General features: G+C 41.9%; 1 pseudogene; it reads right to left on the minus strand.

Moving 5' to 3' along the window:
* Nucleotides 1-685: 685 nt before the first annotated feature.
* LOC122752909 lies at nt 686-15,794 on the minus strand (annotated as a pseudogene).
* Nucleotides 15,795-18,278: the final 2,484 nt, after the last annotated feature.

Genomic DNA, 18,278 nt, shown 5'->3' on the forward strand with positions numbered 1-18,278 from the left:
TTACATAATCAAAATTATCCATTTTATCTCTCATAATACTCTCTATATCTTGTTTGGTCCTTATCTACAGATCCAACAGATAAACTATTCTTTGCTCTCCTAATTTGCTTATGGTATCACCCTTTATGTCTAAATCATGTACCCATTTTTATATTATCTTGGTATACGGTATGAAATCCAACCACTTTATTTTACAGAAGAAGAAACTGAGGGCCAGATGGGGGAAATGATTTTCCTTTGACCACATAGCCAGGACTGAATTCCAGGTCTTGCTGCCCAATCCTATGTTCATTTATTTTTCTAGGAAGCCTTTCCTGGTGACTCCAACCCAGGGTGACCCTCTTTGAGACAAGACCCCATATACTTTTGACATATTGTTAAATGATGGCTTCTATGATTGTGGAACTATATTTTTGTTTCCCTAGCAACATTGTGAACTCCCTCCCTTTGGATAGGGACCATGTCTCTTTCCAGTTTTGTGTTGTACTAACACCTGATCCAGGGCTGGATTAGGGCCAGGGCATATAAACTTGTTATCTTCCCTTCCTGTCACCCAGACAGAAGTGGTTGCCATCAGTCAGACAGCAAAGAATGGCATCCAGGATACAGAGGATAAGGAAGGATTCAAATGAAGGGGTAGAAAAGATGCCTGGCATTATCGAGTTGAGGCATGGTAGAAAGAATCTCATTGAATACTAAGAAGAACCAGTGTCAGCAGCAGAGTAGGGTAGGTGGGCCCTGAAAGAACAACTGGAGTGAAGTTGTTGATAGTGGTTTGAATCCAATCTGTGTAAGCCTGGACACGGGTATAAACTCCTGGTCAGTTGGTTCGGGCACAACCTTCTCCCCAACTCACCACCCCAACCTGGAACCAGGTATTATTGTCCTTACAGACAAGGGGGCCCCCGGAATCACCCTGAGAGAGAGAGAGAGAGAGAGAGATTGGGGCAGGGTTAGTCACAATAGAGGTATATTTAGACCTTAAGTCATCTAGATCCTGGGTATTTGGAGGGGAGTGGAACTGGGGACAGATAGACTAACTGGGTCTAATTCAGTCCTAAAATATATGGTTAACATGAACCCTATGGAAAGATGACTTTTCTGTTGTACTTTGGGGAATTATTGAATTGTAGATGTCATAAAGCTCTACCCTTATCAGGTAGGAGATTTTTTTCCCCAATAGAGTACACAGTAGGGATGCTAAGGGTAGTTCTGCAAGCATTCTAAGAAGACTGAGGCAGCTCTAGAGAGTGACTGCCTACTATAACCGCTAGGAAGGGATGAGGTTCAGAATGCTGTGGTAGAATCAGAATTGGATTTGGAGTTAGAAGCTCTGGGTTCAAGTCTCACCTCTGCCACTTAGCCACCAAATGATTTTGGACAAGTCCTATATCATGGAATCCGAGAAATCACTTACCTGATGTCACTCAGCTAGTAAGCGGTGGCCTAGAGTTGTGGCCCAGTAAGAGTTGTCCCAGAGATTCCTCTAGTGAGCCTCCATAGAAGGAGCTTCCATCCCAACACATCTAATCATCAACTAATTTTAGACAAGAGGAAACTGAGAAAGTGATTTACTCATGGCCACTCAGTAAGGAGAGTGAGGTCTCAAATCCAGGTCTCCCGGTCTGGTGCCCTATTCATGTTTGCCCTTCCCTTGTCACTGATACACCCTTACTAGAGACCACGATCGACTTGACCTTGGAAATAAGTGTGTGGTTTAGGAGAGGATGGGGGAGATGGATGAATGATAACTGCAACCAAAGAGATGAGAATATTGATGGTAGAAGATTTTTGGAGGAGAGGTAAAAAAGGAAGAGGACAGAGCAGGGCTTCAGCATCAGTCTTGGTGATATCTCAGGGGAAGGCAGGATCTGAATTGAATGTATTTCTCCCAGAGCCTCATGGGAGCTCCTTGCTTTTCATGATTCTTTCAAGAACCTCACTCTCTAACTCCAGGGATTGAGATTGTAATTTTCCACACTTAGGTCCATAGGGGCTGGGTATGAGACACCTGGGACCAATTTGAAAAAACCAGAGGGATTCAGAAAGTCTTTGGGATATCCAGAAACTATGTCTGCCTCCCTCAGTTTGGAATTCAGCCCTGGATCTAAGCTTGGAATGGTCAGTGAATCAGTGCAAACATGTCCAAAAGACTACATCAAGTTGGCCCCGCTAGACCATGATTCACGTCCACCCAACTCAGACAACCTGAGATATCTTTCCATCTACACTGCCAGGACGTGTGTATACCACCACCCCTATTCCCTACTCCTCATTCTTCCTCGTGGTCTTGGAACAGTAGTTACATCAAAATTACTATTGGCAAAAAAAAAGCATGACAATGTTTTATTTACCATTTTTGTGACTCTACAGACTTCCTTCAAGTCCGAGCTAAAATATTCTACAGGAAGACTTTCCCAATCCATCTTAATTCTAGTTCCTTCCCTCTGTAGATTTTTTTTTTTCTGATTTGCAATTTGCAGTTTTTTCCCATTTGTATAGATCTTGTTTTTACATAATTGTTTGCATTAGACCAATCTCTTTGAGAGCAATGACTGTCTTTTACCTTTCTTTGTATTCTCAGTGCTTAGGCACATAGTAGATGTTTAATAAATATTTATTGACTGACTAATTGACAAATGAAAACTTCCTTCCCTGGCTACCTACATGCTTGCCTTCATCTAATAGAATGTCAGCTCTTAGGAGCAGGGACCATCACACTTTTGCCTTCTTATTATCCCTAACACCCAGAACCAGATTTGGCACAGAGCAGATGCTTAAGAAATGCTTCTCTCAGGGGCGCAGTGAATAAAGCACCAGCCCTGGATTCAGGAGGACCTGAGTTCAAATGTGGCCTCAGACACTTGGCACTTACTAGCTGTGTGACCCTGGGCAAATCACTTAACCCTCATTGCCCCATAAAAAAAGAGAAGAAAAGAAAAGAAAAAAAAGATCTGCTTTTCTTGGGTAGCACAGTGGATAAAGTACTGGCCCTGGATTCAGGAGGACCTGAGTTCAAATTCGACCTCAAAACACTTGACACTTACTAGCTGTATGACCCTGGGCAAGTCACTTAACCCTTAGTGCCCTGCCACACAAAATAAATAAATTTTTAAAATTTAATTAAAAAAAATAAATGCTTTTCTCATCCATGAATGATGCACCCATTCATTCATTAGGTGAGAAATCACTATTAGTCTATGAAACTGGACAGCCTGGGGGAGGAAGGAGAAGAAGCTGCTCTCACCTGGCAGGCATCTTTTTGGCCCTCATCATACCCGGCACAGATCATGTCATCTAGAATCTGAGAATGTCCTGAGGCTGTTGATTTGGTATTGGGCATCACAAGTCTTGGCATCCATCAGGGGGACCTGGACTTCTTGTAAGACCAAAGAACCACCTGGGGAAGAGAAGGTTTTTGTCAAGGAGACGGAAAGCACCAGGTAGTGGTCAAGAGGGCTGGGCTTGGAATCCCAAGACCTGGCTTGGAATTTCAGCTCTGCTACTTCCTACCTGAAGGCTCCTAAACAAGATGCTTAATCTTAGCCTGTTTTCTCATCTGAAAAATGAGGGGCAGCTAAGTGGCACAGTGGATAGAGCATCGACCCTGGATTCAGGAGGACCTGAGTTCAAATCCAGCCTCAGACACTTAACACTTACTAGCTGTGTGACCCTGGGCAAGTCACTTAACCCCCAATTGCCTCACTAAAAAAAATAAAATAAAATAAAAAATGAGGGAGTTGGACTTGATGATCTTTAAGGAGCCTTTTGATCTAAATCTTTGATCCAATTAACTGGCTCTGAAGTGAGGGATATAGTGAATTAGAACTGTCTCTAGGGACATCTGGGAGACCTAACTAACCTGGAGGTGAGTGAGCTCTCACACAATCTGGAACTGGGCCATCATGCCCATTCCGGGCCATTTACAAATCTGGTCACTCCCACCCTCACCTCCTCAAAATGCCGTCTTCCCCTGTTAGAATGTAAGCTTCTTGAGGGCAGGGACTGTATTGCTTACACATGTTTGTATTCCCAGCACTTAGCAAAGTGCCTGGTTCATAGAAAGCACTTTAGCAGATGCTTTATTGGTTTATTCATTCATTACCTAGTCATTCTTTTGTCACTAGCAGATTTCCTCACTGCCCAGTTTTCCTACCTCCTGCCCCATTCTACCTTGAACCCAATGCAGGATCACATGAAACCTTAGAACTGGAAGGAACCATATAGTCCAACTCCATTCATTTTCAAATGAGGAAGTTAAGGCCCAGAGATGGGGAAAGACTTGCTCGAAGCCACAAAGCTAGTAAATAGAAGAGCTGAGATTCAAACTGAAGACTCTGCCTCCAAGTCCAGTGGTCTTTCCACTTATTCTTTTTTTTTTTTTTTTTGGTGAGGCAACTGGGGTTAAGTGACTTGCCCAGGGTCACACAGCCAGTAAGTATTAAGTGTCTGAGGCCAGATTGGAACTCAGGTCCTCCTGACTCCACGGCCAGTGCTCTAACCCCTGCGCCACCTGGCTACCCCCTTTCCACTCATTCTTACCTCTAGACCCCCCCACTTTTAGGATGCCCACCCTACCTTTCTTCTTTATATCCCAATCCTCCCCATCCTTCAAGTCCCAGCTCAGATGTCACCTTCTTCCACAAGACCTTCTCTGACTCCCGTAGGCCAAATTTTGTTGTTGTTGTTGTTTAGTCATGTCTGACTCTTCATGACCCTACTTTGGGTTTTCTTGGCAAAGACACTGGAGTGGTTTGCTATTTCCTTCTCCAGCTCTTTTTACAGATGAAGAAATGGAGGCAAACAGGGTTAAGTGACTTGCCCAGGGCCACATAGCTAGTAAGTGTCTAAGGTCAGATTTGAATTCAAGAAGATGAGTCGTACTGACTCCAGACCCAGAACCATCTAGCTACCCCAGATGATATATACATACATTTTCTTAATACATGATAAGTGCATCAGAGAGGATGTAAAGTTCTATGTGCAAGCTAGGATAGTCATTAACATCTCCAGGAGATCAAGGAATGCTTCCTGGAGAAGATAGCACTTGAGTCAGCAGTTTAAGGCTGGGTGGAAATTCAACAAGTGGAGATAGGGAAGGAAGGCATTACTGGAATTAGGAAAAGTGTGAGCAAAAGCAGACAGAAAGGAAAGAACTAAGTATTTCTGGGATATGGCAGGTACTCCAGTCTGGTTTGAATGGGGATTACCACAAAGTATATTAAGTTGGAACCCCAGTGGGTGGAGGGCTTTGCATTAAGGATAAAGTGTTTAAAAAAAATAATAATGGAAGAATTTGGGGCCCAAAAGACATAACTACTGTTATCCTTTCCATATTGTGGGGGTTAGGGTTGTGATGCCCCCACAATCTGAAAATTCACATAAAATTTTTTTGGCTTTCCCTTCCTACCAAAGAAGTCTGAATTTTTTCTTTTTCTTTTAGGGAATGTTTACAGTGCCTTATTATAAAATTTGGGTTGATATTATACGATACTATACATATATTTTATTTTCTTCTGAGTTTCTAAACTTCTGTGTCATCTGGTGGCCTTTGCAAAACTCCCCCCCAAATTTCCTATTAATTTCTTATGCCGACCCATGATATATCGAAACTGTGATAGAGAAAGTCATTTTGTTGAATGGATAACTGTAGAGCTATCCATAAGGAAGCAAAGTCTGCCCTTGGGTGTAAAGGATAGATTATAAAGAGGAAAAAGTGGAGATGGGGGGGTGGCTAGGTGGCGCAGTGGATAAAGCACCGGCCCTGGATTCAGGAGTACCTGAGTTCAAAATCCGGCCTCAGACACTTAACACTTACTAGCTGTGTGACCCTGGGCAAGTCACTTAACCCCAATTGCCTCACTTTTAAAAAATTAATTAATTAATTAAAAAAAAAAGTGGAGATGGGGGGATCTATTAGGAGGTGATCACAGTAGAATGGGCAAGCAGTAATGATAGATGGTTCAAGGTGGTGGCAGGGAGAATCCAGAGAATGGGACAAATGTAAGAAGTATCTGTAGGTAGAATTGACAGGATTCTGTAATGGATTAAATGGAAGAGGAAAGGGCTGAAGATAACACTACAATTTATGATTATGAGAGATTAGAGGGAAGGTGGTATCCTACATAGAAAGAAATCATCAGGTCAAAAGGAAGAGCAGGGTTAGGGGAAAGATACTAAACTGGTGGGACATTGCTTATGGCCCAGCATCCAGGTAAAGATGCCCTGAAAGCAGATGGAGGTGCAGGTCTGGAATTTCACTTGGGGCTCTACTGCCTGAACCTCTATTTAGCAGGAAGGGAAACTCCAGCAGCTGAGACTTGCAGATAAATGCAAGGCAATTAGATAAGCAGATATTATGAACCTACTGCACATGAAGAGGGGAGGGAAAACAAGATAATATGATAATAAAAATAAGAGCTAATATGTAACATTGTATTTTTCCAAAGTACTTCTATATCCATGACTTCATCTGATACTCACAACAGTCTTGTTAAGGATTGCCTTTATGCAATAATAATAGTAGTAGTGGTAATACTACCCAACATTTATAGAGGGTTTTAAAGTTTGCAAAGCATTTTCTAGATAGGGTGTCCCAGAAGTCTTAATACTGTTTTAAGCTTTAATGACTTCATAAGTATAAATGCTGCAAACTTATTTTTTAAAAAAGCATTTAAGCTTTATTTAAATGTATTTTTGTAAATTAAATGATGCATTTTTAATTTTAATTTTAACAAAATGGGGCACTTATGCATTATGTATGACAGTTTTGGGATGACACTTTCTCAGACCAGTGGATCAATAGAAAAGGTAATTTTGATCTCCAGATATATCTCCATTAGGTGTGTGTGTGAGTGTGTGTGTGTGTGTGTGTATGTGTGTGATCTTATCAAAATTGTTAAGTATGCATAAGGACCTCATTCTTTGGATGATCTAAATCTAGGATTACAAACATAATGCTTTTTAGTCATGGAAGAGCAGACAATGAAAATGTTGATAAATTTCAAAAATCAACTAGAGTGGTAGTATATAGAGCATACAATGATAGCCATGTTGAATTTTCATAAGCAACATATCAATATTTTAAATTTTAAAATAACTAGCTTTCAGACATTTTTGTATTTTTGTCACACATACTTCAGAAGTTATTAAAGCTTAAAACTGCATTAAGGGGGCAGCTAGGTGGCGCAGTGGATAAAGCACCAGCCCTGGATTCAGGAGGACCTGAGTTCAAATTTGACCTCAGACACTTAACATTTACTAGCTGTGTGACCCTGGGCAAGTCACTTAACCTTCATTGCCCTGCAAAAACAAACAAACAAACAAAAAACAAAACCTGCATTAAGATGTTTGGGACATGTCATATATATTATTCCATTTGATTCTCACAACACTCCTATAATAATAGATACAAATGTTACTGTGTGTCTAATGTCTGACAGCAGGAGGAAACTATTAGCCAATTCTTAAATTGCATGCCTACAATTCTGCTATTTAGTGTATTCATTTAAGTAGGAGATTCTTCACTAAATAATGACACTCACATTTCCATAGTACTTAAAAAACCCTCAGTTGTATATAATGCTTGAATTTTCCTCACAACAACCCTGTAAGGACACAGATAACTCTACTTTTCCTAGGCTCCATAGGAAGGAGGAAAGGCAGCCCCAGGAAAGGTCACTCATCTGCCCCACCCCACCCCACCCCCACGCCCCCATCTCCCTGGACTTGACCCATATGCTAAATTCTTACTTTTGGCTCTATTCTCCTAGGGTCCAGGAGGAAATACAAGCATTTTTTAAAAAATTTTTCCCCACAATGGGGAAGTGGCTCAATCAAGACTTGACTGTAGTGGCACCCATAACATATATATGGGACTTTTAAACGACCCACTGATTATCCTTCAGAGCAGATACATGAGAAGGAACCATAATTCACGACTCAGTTAATTGTTCTGGTCCCCTTACCCTCCCTCCAAGAATTCTGTGACCTGGTTCCATTGCTCTGCTTACTGCTCCTCACACACTCCATCTTCTCTCCATGCCTAGGGTGTTCCTTCTCCTCACCTCTGCCTCTTAGAATGCTGGGCTTCTGTCAAGATTCAGTTCAAATCCCACTTTCAGGAGGAGTCCTTTCTTGTTTCCTCCTTTCAGATTGCCTTCCATTTACTCTGGGTTTTTTTGTTTGTTTGTTTGTTTTGTTTTATTTTATTTTGTTTTGAAGAGAGGCAATTGGGGTTAAGTGACTTGCCCAGGATCACACAGCTAGTAAGTCCTAAGTGTCTGAGGCCAGATTTGAACTCAGGTATTCCTGATTCCAGGGCCGGTGCTTTATCCACCATTTACTGTGTATGAATCTTGGATGTGCCTAGCTATTTACAGTTTGTCTCATCATTAGAATATGATAGTTTTTCCGCCTTCCTTTAGATCCCAAATATTTAGCATAATGCTTGGCAAAAAGCAAGTGCTCGGGGCAACTAGGTGATACATTGGATAGAGCACTGGCCCTGGATTCAGGAGGACTTGAGTTCAAATATGACCTCAGACCCTTGACACTTACTAGCTGTGTGACCCTGGGCAAGTCACTTAACCCCAATTGCCTCACCCCCCCCCCAAAAAAAAGCAAGTGCTTACTTAACTCTTGTTAACTGGGACAGCTAGGTGGCACAGTGGATAGAGCACCGGCCCTGGATTCAGGAGGTCCTGAGTTCAAATCCCACCTCAGACACTTAACAATTACTAGCTGTGTGACCCTGGGCAAGTCACTTAACCCCAATTGCCTCACCAAAAAAAAAAAATCATTCAACTCTTGTTAACTGTTAAGTCACTGACTAAGTTCTAGGCTATATAACATCAATATCACAAAAATATATACCTGCTTGTGTCACTAATCTACTGTGTGACCTTGAATAAATCACTTTCCTTCTCCTGCCCTCATTTCTCATATCTGTAAAATTAGGGGTGAGTTAGATGACCTCTAGAGTCTTTCCCAACTCTAGGACACTATATTCTATTACTTATCCAAGGTAAGGAAAATCTAGAGGAACTGGAAATTTATGGAGACTAAATGGTAGAGTTGAATGAGGCAGCCAGGTGGCACAGTGGACAGAGTGCCAGGGCTGGAGTCAGGAAGATTCATCTTCCCGAGTTCAAATTCAACCTCAGATATTTACTAACTATATGACCCTGGACAAGTCATTTAATCCTGTTTGCCTCAGTTTCCTCATCTGTAAAATGAGCTGGAGAAGGAAATGACAAGCCATTTCAGTATCTTTGCCCCCCTCCCTCCCCCAAAAAAACCCCAAAGGGGTCACAAAGAGTCAGACACAACTGAAAACAACTGAACAATAACAATGGAGTTGGGACTCAAAAACAGGTCTCCTGACTAGACCTAAGGCCCTTTATACTATATAATCCTTGTGCTCAAGGAATACAGTATCTGGGCAGACCACATTATATCCTTAAGTAACAGCCAGTGTTCAATCAGGGCTGTATTCATGGAACAGACAGCCAAGACTGTACAGATTCAAAGGAAGGAAAGTGGGATAATCAGGAAATGACTAAAGGAGGAGGTAGCATTTGAACAGGGCTCAGAGATGTAAATATTCAGGTCTGGAGATTGGCAACCAGGCAAGCACACTTACCCTATACCTCACCTTACCTCTTGCCTTGGTTTGTCCCCACCCAGTCACCCAGCACAGAGTGCCACTCATGAAGTGGATCTGGGGTGCTGGAAGGCAGACAGGGATGATCCGAGAGGGCAAGTCCAGTTATACCAGTGCAATGTCCTGTTTGGGGTTATTGCTTCCCGGTTGGTAGGAAGGGTGAATGATGGATGATTCTTCTCACAGATGCAAAGGAGGAGTTGGATGGATAGGTATACAGCTTCAGCTCTCCCAACCTGATTCGATAATATGAGGGCTGCTGGGAACTAGACGGGAAGTAAAGACCAGACCAGCTGAGGGGCTGAGCTTGATAAAGAGATCAGTGCTCTTCCTCTCCAACTGCCTGGGATTTAATTATGTGGTATAAGATTTGTGTTTATTCTCTTTATATTGCTATGCATACTTGTTCTCTACCCTCTTAGAATGTAACCTTCTCAAGAGCCGGGATTGTTTCATTCTTTGTAAGTGTGTGTCCCCAACACCCGGCACAGTGTCAGGCACATAGTAGATATGGTCAGTAAGAGTGCTGGACTTGGAGTCAGGAAGATGGGAGTTTAAATCCCACCTCAGACATTTTCTAGCCATATGCCCTTGGACAAATCATTGAACCTTTCTCAGCCTCTGTTTCTTCATCTATAAGATACTAGCATCGGGGGGCAACTAGGTGGCACAGTGGATAGAGCACTGGCTCTGGATTCAGGAGGACCTGAGTTCAAATCCAGTCTCAGACAATTGACACTTACTAGCTGTGTGACCTTAGGCAAGTCACTTGACCCTCATTGCCCTGTTTAAAAAAAAAAAAAGATAGTAGCATCTACTTCATAGCATTGTTGTGAGGATCAGTGGAGATAATGTATATCAAGTACATTGTAAACCCTAAAATGCTATATAAATGCTAACAATTATTAATAAATGCTTGTTGTGGAGCAGCTAGGTGGAGCAGTGGATAAAGCACCAGCCCTGGATTCAGGAGGACCTGAGTTCAAATCCAGCCTCAGACACTTGACACTTACTAGCTGTGTGACCCTGGGCAAGTCAGTTAACCCCCATTGCCCCACAAATAAATAAATAAATGCTTGTTGCCTGATTAAAGGTAAGAAATTGAGGCCCACAGAAAAGCATCCATGCCTAGACAGGGGAACCTGGGGGAAATGGAATTTCCTGGAGACTGTAGATTTTAGGGAGTACAAGAGAATTATTGAAGAGACTTCCCTCCTACTACTATTTCCACCCCCTTTTCTGCCCTTTCCCTAAGCCCAGGAATTGTGGGAAATTCAAGGTGAGGGTTGGAGATTTAAGATAGCCCTGCCCCTGACACCCCACTGTTAGGGTTAGGTATACCCAGTTCAACTTGCCAGGGACCTTACTCACTTTGTAAAGCAGTGAGCTGCAGTCAGAACCCATCTTGGATGGATAAGAGATCCTCCACAGATATGTTGTCCTTTTGCGATCCTTAGGCTGACTTGTCATGCCCACTCTCCTTCCTGGGCATTCTGCCCTCCTACAATTCTCCCACCTACTTTGGAACGTCCACACACTGTTGAAAGAGAGAAAGCTTATGAGGACACCCAGGGAGCACGAGACATGCAGGCTTTGGGTCTTGAGTTCCACTTTCCTCTCAAAAAGTCAGTCTTGGGGGCAGCTAGGTGGCACAGTGGATAAAGCACCGGCCCTGGATTCAGGAGTACCTGAGTTCAAATCCAGCCTCAGACACTTGACACTTACTAGCCGTGTGATCCTGGGCAAGTCACTTAACCCTCATTGCCCTGCTTAAAAAAAAAAAACAAACACAAAAAACCAAAACCAAAAAGTCAGTCTTTCCAGTCTTCACTGTCCTCTCTGATACTGAACACCTTGACCATCCTTACCCAAATACCACCCCTGACATCCCAGAGGCCTCCCTGCTCTTCTAACACATTCCTGTCCCCACTCTTTCCTTACAAACCACCATCTACTCCCAGGACCTAAGGATTCTTAAACCCCCAGCACTCAAATAATAATTCTAGGTCACACAGTGCTTCACAATTTACAAAGTGCCTTCCTCACAAATAAATAACACTCGGAAATGGGTAAAGCATTAACTCTATTTTATAGATGAGGAAATAGAAGTGCTGATAAGTGATAAGGTTTGTCTAAGAGAACTCAGTTATCTGAGAATTCTCTATTGTCTATGAGAAGACAAGTATCTGAAACTGGGACTTGACCCCAGAACCTCTGATTCCATGACACTCTATGGCTGATCCCTCTATTAGGCCACCCATATTGCTGCCCCAGAGGCTAGGCCAACAGACTGACAGCTCTCATTATCTTTTCCAGGATTGGCTACTTACCAGTTGGCAGACTGTTCCCATGGACACCTGAAGGAGAAGAAAAAGAAGGAAAGAGGCTAGGATCTAGGTGGGCATTCCAGCATCCCCAACCTTGGGAGGTGCTGAGGTAGATGAATTCATCCCAGCTTCCAGATAAAAGGGTCTTCTCATAGCTTTCCACCCTACATCTTTTTCAATGTTCCCCTTGGTGGACTATCCAGTCCCACTCCCCTCCTGAGCTACCCTGGTACCCACCAGACCATGTGGTAACCTAGTTTCCCAGGACCCACTCCCAAGGAAGAGCTAAGAGACCACAGAAGGGCAAGGCACACACCAAAGAAAGGGTCAAGGGCTGAATGAGCCCCTAGGGTTGAGCAGTCTCCCAGAGATGGGCTACTCAAGCCCAGAAGACACTCCCCATGGAACAGTAGCAGCAGGAGACAGTGAGCAGATGGTCCCATGGGCACCCCAGGCAACAGGCACAGATAGGAACTCATGCTCTCAGGTCAGAGTCCTTGGAGCTGTTCACACCCCCAGGATGGATTAGAGCATTGGGATGAAGCTAATATGATGAAACTGCACATAAAGTCTTACATTTAGATACCGAAAATCAACTTCACAAAGATAAGATGGGGGAGAAACAGTCTGACAGCAGTTGTTCTGAAAAAATATCTAGGAATTTTAGTGAACAGAGCAAGCTCTGTCGGAGTCAGTAATGTGATACGACACAAATGCTAATGTGATCTTGGGCTTCAGTAAGAGGGGAATCACTTCCAGAAACAGGAAGATAATGTTAGCAATGTTCTCTGCCCTGATCAGACCACATTTGGAATATTGGGTTCAGTCTGAGGCAGCACAGTTTTAAAAAGGACATTATCAATATCTAGAGGATGTCCATTGGAGGGGAGCCAGGATGGTTGAAGGTTCTTGAGCCCATGTCACATGAGAATTGGTTGAGAGAACTAGACATGTTTAGACTGGAAAAGAGAAGACTAAAGGGATTTGTGGCAGGGGGGGAAGGGAGTCATGATAGGTATTTAAAGGGATTTGACTCATTCAGTTGGGCAAAGAAGCATATTTACATTTGATTCCCAGAAAAACTTTCTAACAATAAGAGTTCTCCAAAAATCAATGGGGTCACCTTAAGAAGTGATGGGTTCATTCTGGAGAGCAATTTGGAACCATGACTTTAAGACTGTTGTGGTAAAAAGTATGCCAGTTTTTGAAGGACCACCCTTTGGGAAAGAGACCTCACTTCCATTCTCTCCTTGCCTTTTAAGCTCGCACCCCGGAAGTGGAGTGCTTAGCAGCCGGACTGTCGTGCGTAGCCCATTTTTAAATCTCACACTGTGCATACCCAGGGACGGCTAGGTGGCGCAGTGGATAGAGCACCGGCCCTGGAGTCAGGAGTACCTGAGTTCAAATCCGGCCTCAGACACTTAACACTTACTAGCTGTGTGACCCTGGGCAAGTCACTTAACCCCAATTGCCTCACTTAAAAAAAAAAAAAAGACCGTGCATACCCTTTGATCCAAAAACACCACTACTAGGTCTATATCCCAAAGAGATCATAAAAAATGGAAAAGTGCCCACATGTACAAAAATATTTATAGCTGCTCTTTTTGTGGTGGCAAAGAATTGGACATTGTGGGGGTGCCCATCAATTGGGGAATGGGTGAACAAGTTGTGGTATATGAATATAATGGAATACTATTGTGCTGTAAGAAATGATAAGCATCCCCAATTGAGAAATGTTCAAAGGATATGAAGAGGCAGTTTTCTGATGAAGAAATCAAAGCTATCTATTCCCATATGAAAAAATGCACTAAATCACTATTGATTAGAGAGATGCAAATTAAAACAACTCTGAGGTACCACCTGACACCTAGCAGATTGGCTAATATGACAAAAAAGGAAAATAATAAATGTTGGAAAAGCTGTGGAAAAATTGGAACACTAATGCACTGTTGGTGGAGCTGTGAACTGATCCAACCATTCTGGAGAGCAATTTGGTATTATGCCCAAAGGGCTATAAAGCTGTGCATACCCTTTGACCCAGCAATACCACTATTAGGTCTTTTTCCCAAAGAGATCATAAAAAAAGGAAAAGGACCCACAAGTACAAAAATATTTATAGCTGCTCTTTTTGTGGTGGCAAGGAATTGGAAATTGAGGGGATGCCCATCAATTGGGGAATGGCTGAACAAGTTGTGGTATATGAATGTAATGGAATACTATTGTGCTGTAAGAAATGATGAGATAATAAGAGATAAATAAGAGATTTCAGAGAAACCTGGAAGGACTTGCATGAACTGATGATGAGTGAGATGAGCAGAACCAGGAGAACATTATGCACAGTATCAACAACATTGTGTGTTGATCAACTGTGATAGACTTGATTCATCTCAGCAATACAATGGTCCAAGATAGTTCCAAAGGACTCATGATGGAAAAGACTTTCCAAATCCAGAAGAAAAAAAAGCAACTGTGGAATATGGATGCTGATTGGACCATATTATTTCTTTTGTTTTTGGTGCTGTTGTTTTTCTTTTTTGAGGTTTTTCCTTTTTGCTCTGATTCTTCTCTTATAACATGACTAATGCAGAAATATGTTTAATGTTATTATATATATATATATATATATATATATATATATATAACCTATATCAGATTACCTGCTGTCTAGGGAAGAGGGGAGGGAGAGGAGGGAAGGAGAAAAATTGGAAATTGGAAATCTTATATAAACAAATGTTGAAAATGTTTTAAAAAAGAAAGAAATGATAAGCAGATGGATTTCAGAAAAAACCTGGAATAACTTATATGAATTGATGCTTAATGAAATGAGCAGAACCAAGAGAACATTGCACGCAGTATCAACAACATTTTGTGATGATCAACCATGATAGACAACTTTTCTCAGCAATACAATGACCCAAGAGAATGCCAAAAGATTTATGGTAGAAAATGTTCTCCACATTCAAAAAAAGAACTATGGAGTCTGAATGCAGACTGAAGCATACCATTTTCACTTTTGTCATTGCTTTTTTGTTATTGCTCTTTATTCTTCCTTGTGTTTTTTTCCTTTTGTTCTGATTAATGTGGAAATATGTTTAACATAATAGTAATGTATAACCTATATCAAATTGTTTGCTGACCTCAGGAGTGGGGAGGGAGGAGAGGGAAAGGAGGGAGGAAGAAAAATTTGGAACTCAAAAAATATCTTTACATGTAATTGAGAAAAATTTAAAATAAATAAATAAGAGAAAGAAAGAAAGAAAGAAAGAAAAGAAGTGATGGGTTCTCTGTCCTTGGAGGTCTTCAAGCAGAGGCTGAAAGATCAGTTGTCACCCTGGGCAAGTCACTTAACCTTCATTGCCATGGTAAAAAGAAGAAAAAAAGATAATTGGACTGCAGAGGAAAATGACAAATGTTATAGGGGATATAGGGAAAATGAGACATTAATGCACTGTCGGTGGAGTTGTAAATGGGTTCAAAAATTCTGTAGAATAATTTGGAATTATGGCCAAAGGGTTATAAAACCATGCTTACTATTTGACCTAGTAATACCACTACTAGGTAGGTATCCAAAAAGAGATAAAAAAGAAAAAATTAAAGGACTTATATGTAAAAAAATATTTATGGTAGCTCTTTTCAAAATTGAGAGGATGCCAATCAATTGGGGAATGACCGAACAAATTGTAGGATGTGATTATGACAGAACACTGTTGTGCTATAAGAAATGATAAGCAGGGTCTATTCAGCGCAGCAGCCCTCCTTCCTCCACAGCGGTCAGCTATGACCCCTGACTTCCCAGCAGCCATGTCGAAGGGATCCACAGTTGGCATTGATCTTAGCACCACTTACTCCTGTGTGGGAGTTTTCCAACATGGGAAAGTGGAGATCATTGCTAATGACCAAGGAAACAGGACCACCCCAAGCTACGTGGCCTTCACCAACACAGAATGTTTAATCGGTGATGTGGCAAAGAATCAAGTTGCAATGAACCCCACCAACACAGTTTTTGATGCCAAATGTCTGATTAGTCAAAGATTTGATGATGCAGTTGTACACTCAGACATGAAGCATTGGCCTTTCACAGCAGTGAATGATGCATGCAGGCCCAAGGTCCAAGTGGAGTACAAAGGGGAGACCAAAAGTTTCTATCCAGAAGTATCTTCTATGGTCATCTCTTCAATGGCAAGGAGCTGAACAAGAGTATCAACCCTGATGAGGCTCTTGCCTATGGTTCAGCTGTCCAGGCTGCCATTTTGTCTGGAGATAAATCTGAGAACGTGCAAGACTTGCTGCTGTTGGATGTCACTCCTCTTTCCCTTGGAATTGAGATGGCTGGTGGAGTTATGACAGTTCTGATCAAACGTAATACCACCATCCCCACCAAGCAGACACAGACCTTTACTACCTATTCTGACAACCAGCCTGGTGTGCTTATTCAGGTTCATGAAGGTGAGAGAGCAATGACCAAGGATAACAACCTGCTTGGCAAGTTTGAGCTCACAAGAATCTCCCCAGCACCCAGGGGTGTCCCTCAGATTGAAGTAACATTTGACATCAATGCAAATGGCATCCTCAATGTTTCTGCTGTGGATAAGAACACAGGCAAGGAAAACAAGATCACCATCACCAATGACAAAGGTTGTCTGAGCAAAGAAGACATTGAACGGATGGTCCAGGAGGCTGAGAAGTACAAGGCTGAGGATGAGAAGCAGAGAGACAAGGTTTCTTCCAAGAATTCTCTCGAATCTTATGCTTTCAACATGAAGGCTACCATAGAAGATGAGAAACTGCAAGGCAAGATTGGTGATGAAGACAAACAAAAGATCCTTGACAAATGTAATGAAATAATCAACCGACTGGATAAGAACCAGACTGCTGAGAAGGAAGAATTTGAGCATCAGCAGAAAGAATTGGAGAAGGTCTGCAACCCCATCACTACTAAGCTGTACCAGAATGCAAGTGGCATGCCTGGTGGAATTCCAGGGGGTGGAGCAGCCCCATCTGGAGGTGCCTCTTCTGGACCCACCATTGAAGAGGTTGACTAAACTTACCAGAAGAAAGAGCATTCCACATGGCTTTCCAAACATTGAAGGACTCAAATTTGTAGCCAAGGCAGTAGCAGTTTAAAAGTTAACATTTAAGCTACTGCAAAAATCTGGGCATTCTGAATACTTGAATGTGCGCAGAGGGAGAGAAGTGAACAACATTGCACTTTATCAGTACTGTAAACAAGTGGAAATGCAATTCTTGTCCTGGAGAATAAAATCTATTTAAAATTGGCGAAAAAAAAAAGAAAGAAAGAAAGAGAAAGAAAGAAAGAAATGATAAACAAGATGCTCTCAGAAAAACTTGGAAAGACTTACATGAGCTAATGCAGAGTGAAATGTACTGTATGTAAAGTAACAGCAATATTGTAAGATGATCAGCTGTCCAATGACTTTGCTATTCTCAGCAATACAATGATCCAAGACAACTCTAAAGGATCTGTGATAAAAAATGCAATCCATCTCCAGAGAAAGAACTTCTGGTATCTGAATACAGATTGAAGCATACTTTTTTTTTTTAGTGAGGCAATTGGGGTTAAGTGACTTGCCCAGGGTCACACAGCTAGTAAGTGTTAAGTGTCTGAGGCCGGATTTGAACTCAGATACTCCTGACTCCAGGGCCGGTGCTTTATCCACTGCGCTACCTAGCTGCCCCCTGAAGCATACTTTTTAAAGTTTATTTTTCTTGAGGTTTTTTTGTCTGTTTTCTTTCACAACCTGACTAGTATGGAAATGTTTTGCATGACTACATATGTATAACATATCGAATAGCTTGCCTTTTTAATGGGGGGAGGAGGAAGGAAGAGAATTTGGAGCACAAACATTTTTTAATGGATTTAAAAATCATTTTTTCATGTAATTGGGGGAAATAAAATTCTAAATAAAAAAATGGAAATGGAAAAAAATGAAATGCTTTGGCACATGAGGCACCTTCTCATGAAACGGTGGCTAAGTATCCTTCTTTAGATAAGTCCAACACTTTACCTGTGGAGGTTGGACAAGGCTACCTGGGGAGTCAGGAGCAGAGCTACTAACTCTAAACTAATCCTGCAAGACACAGGAGGAAGACAATCAGGCTGATCTTGGATCCCCTTTGACACTCTACCACCTGTAGGAAAATACTGTAATTCTGACACTTTGGTTTTGCAGGTCCTTTACTCCTTATAACATCCCACTAATCACCCACATACACACCCCATTGCTACCTACTACAGTCACTCCTACTTCTACCTAGATAGTGTTGCC

This window comes from Dromiciops gliroides, chromosome 1, assembly GCF_019393635.1.
Source record: "Dromiciops gliroides isolate mDroGli1 chromosome 1, mDroGli1.pri, whole genome shotgun sequence".
Classification (NCBI taxonomy): Eukaryota; Metazoa; Chordata; class Mammalia; order Microbiotheria; family Microbiotheriidae; genus Dromiciops; species Dromiciops gliroides.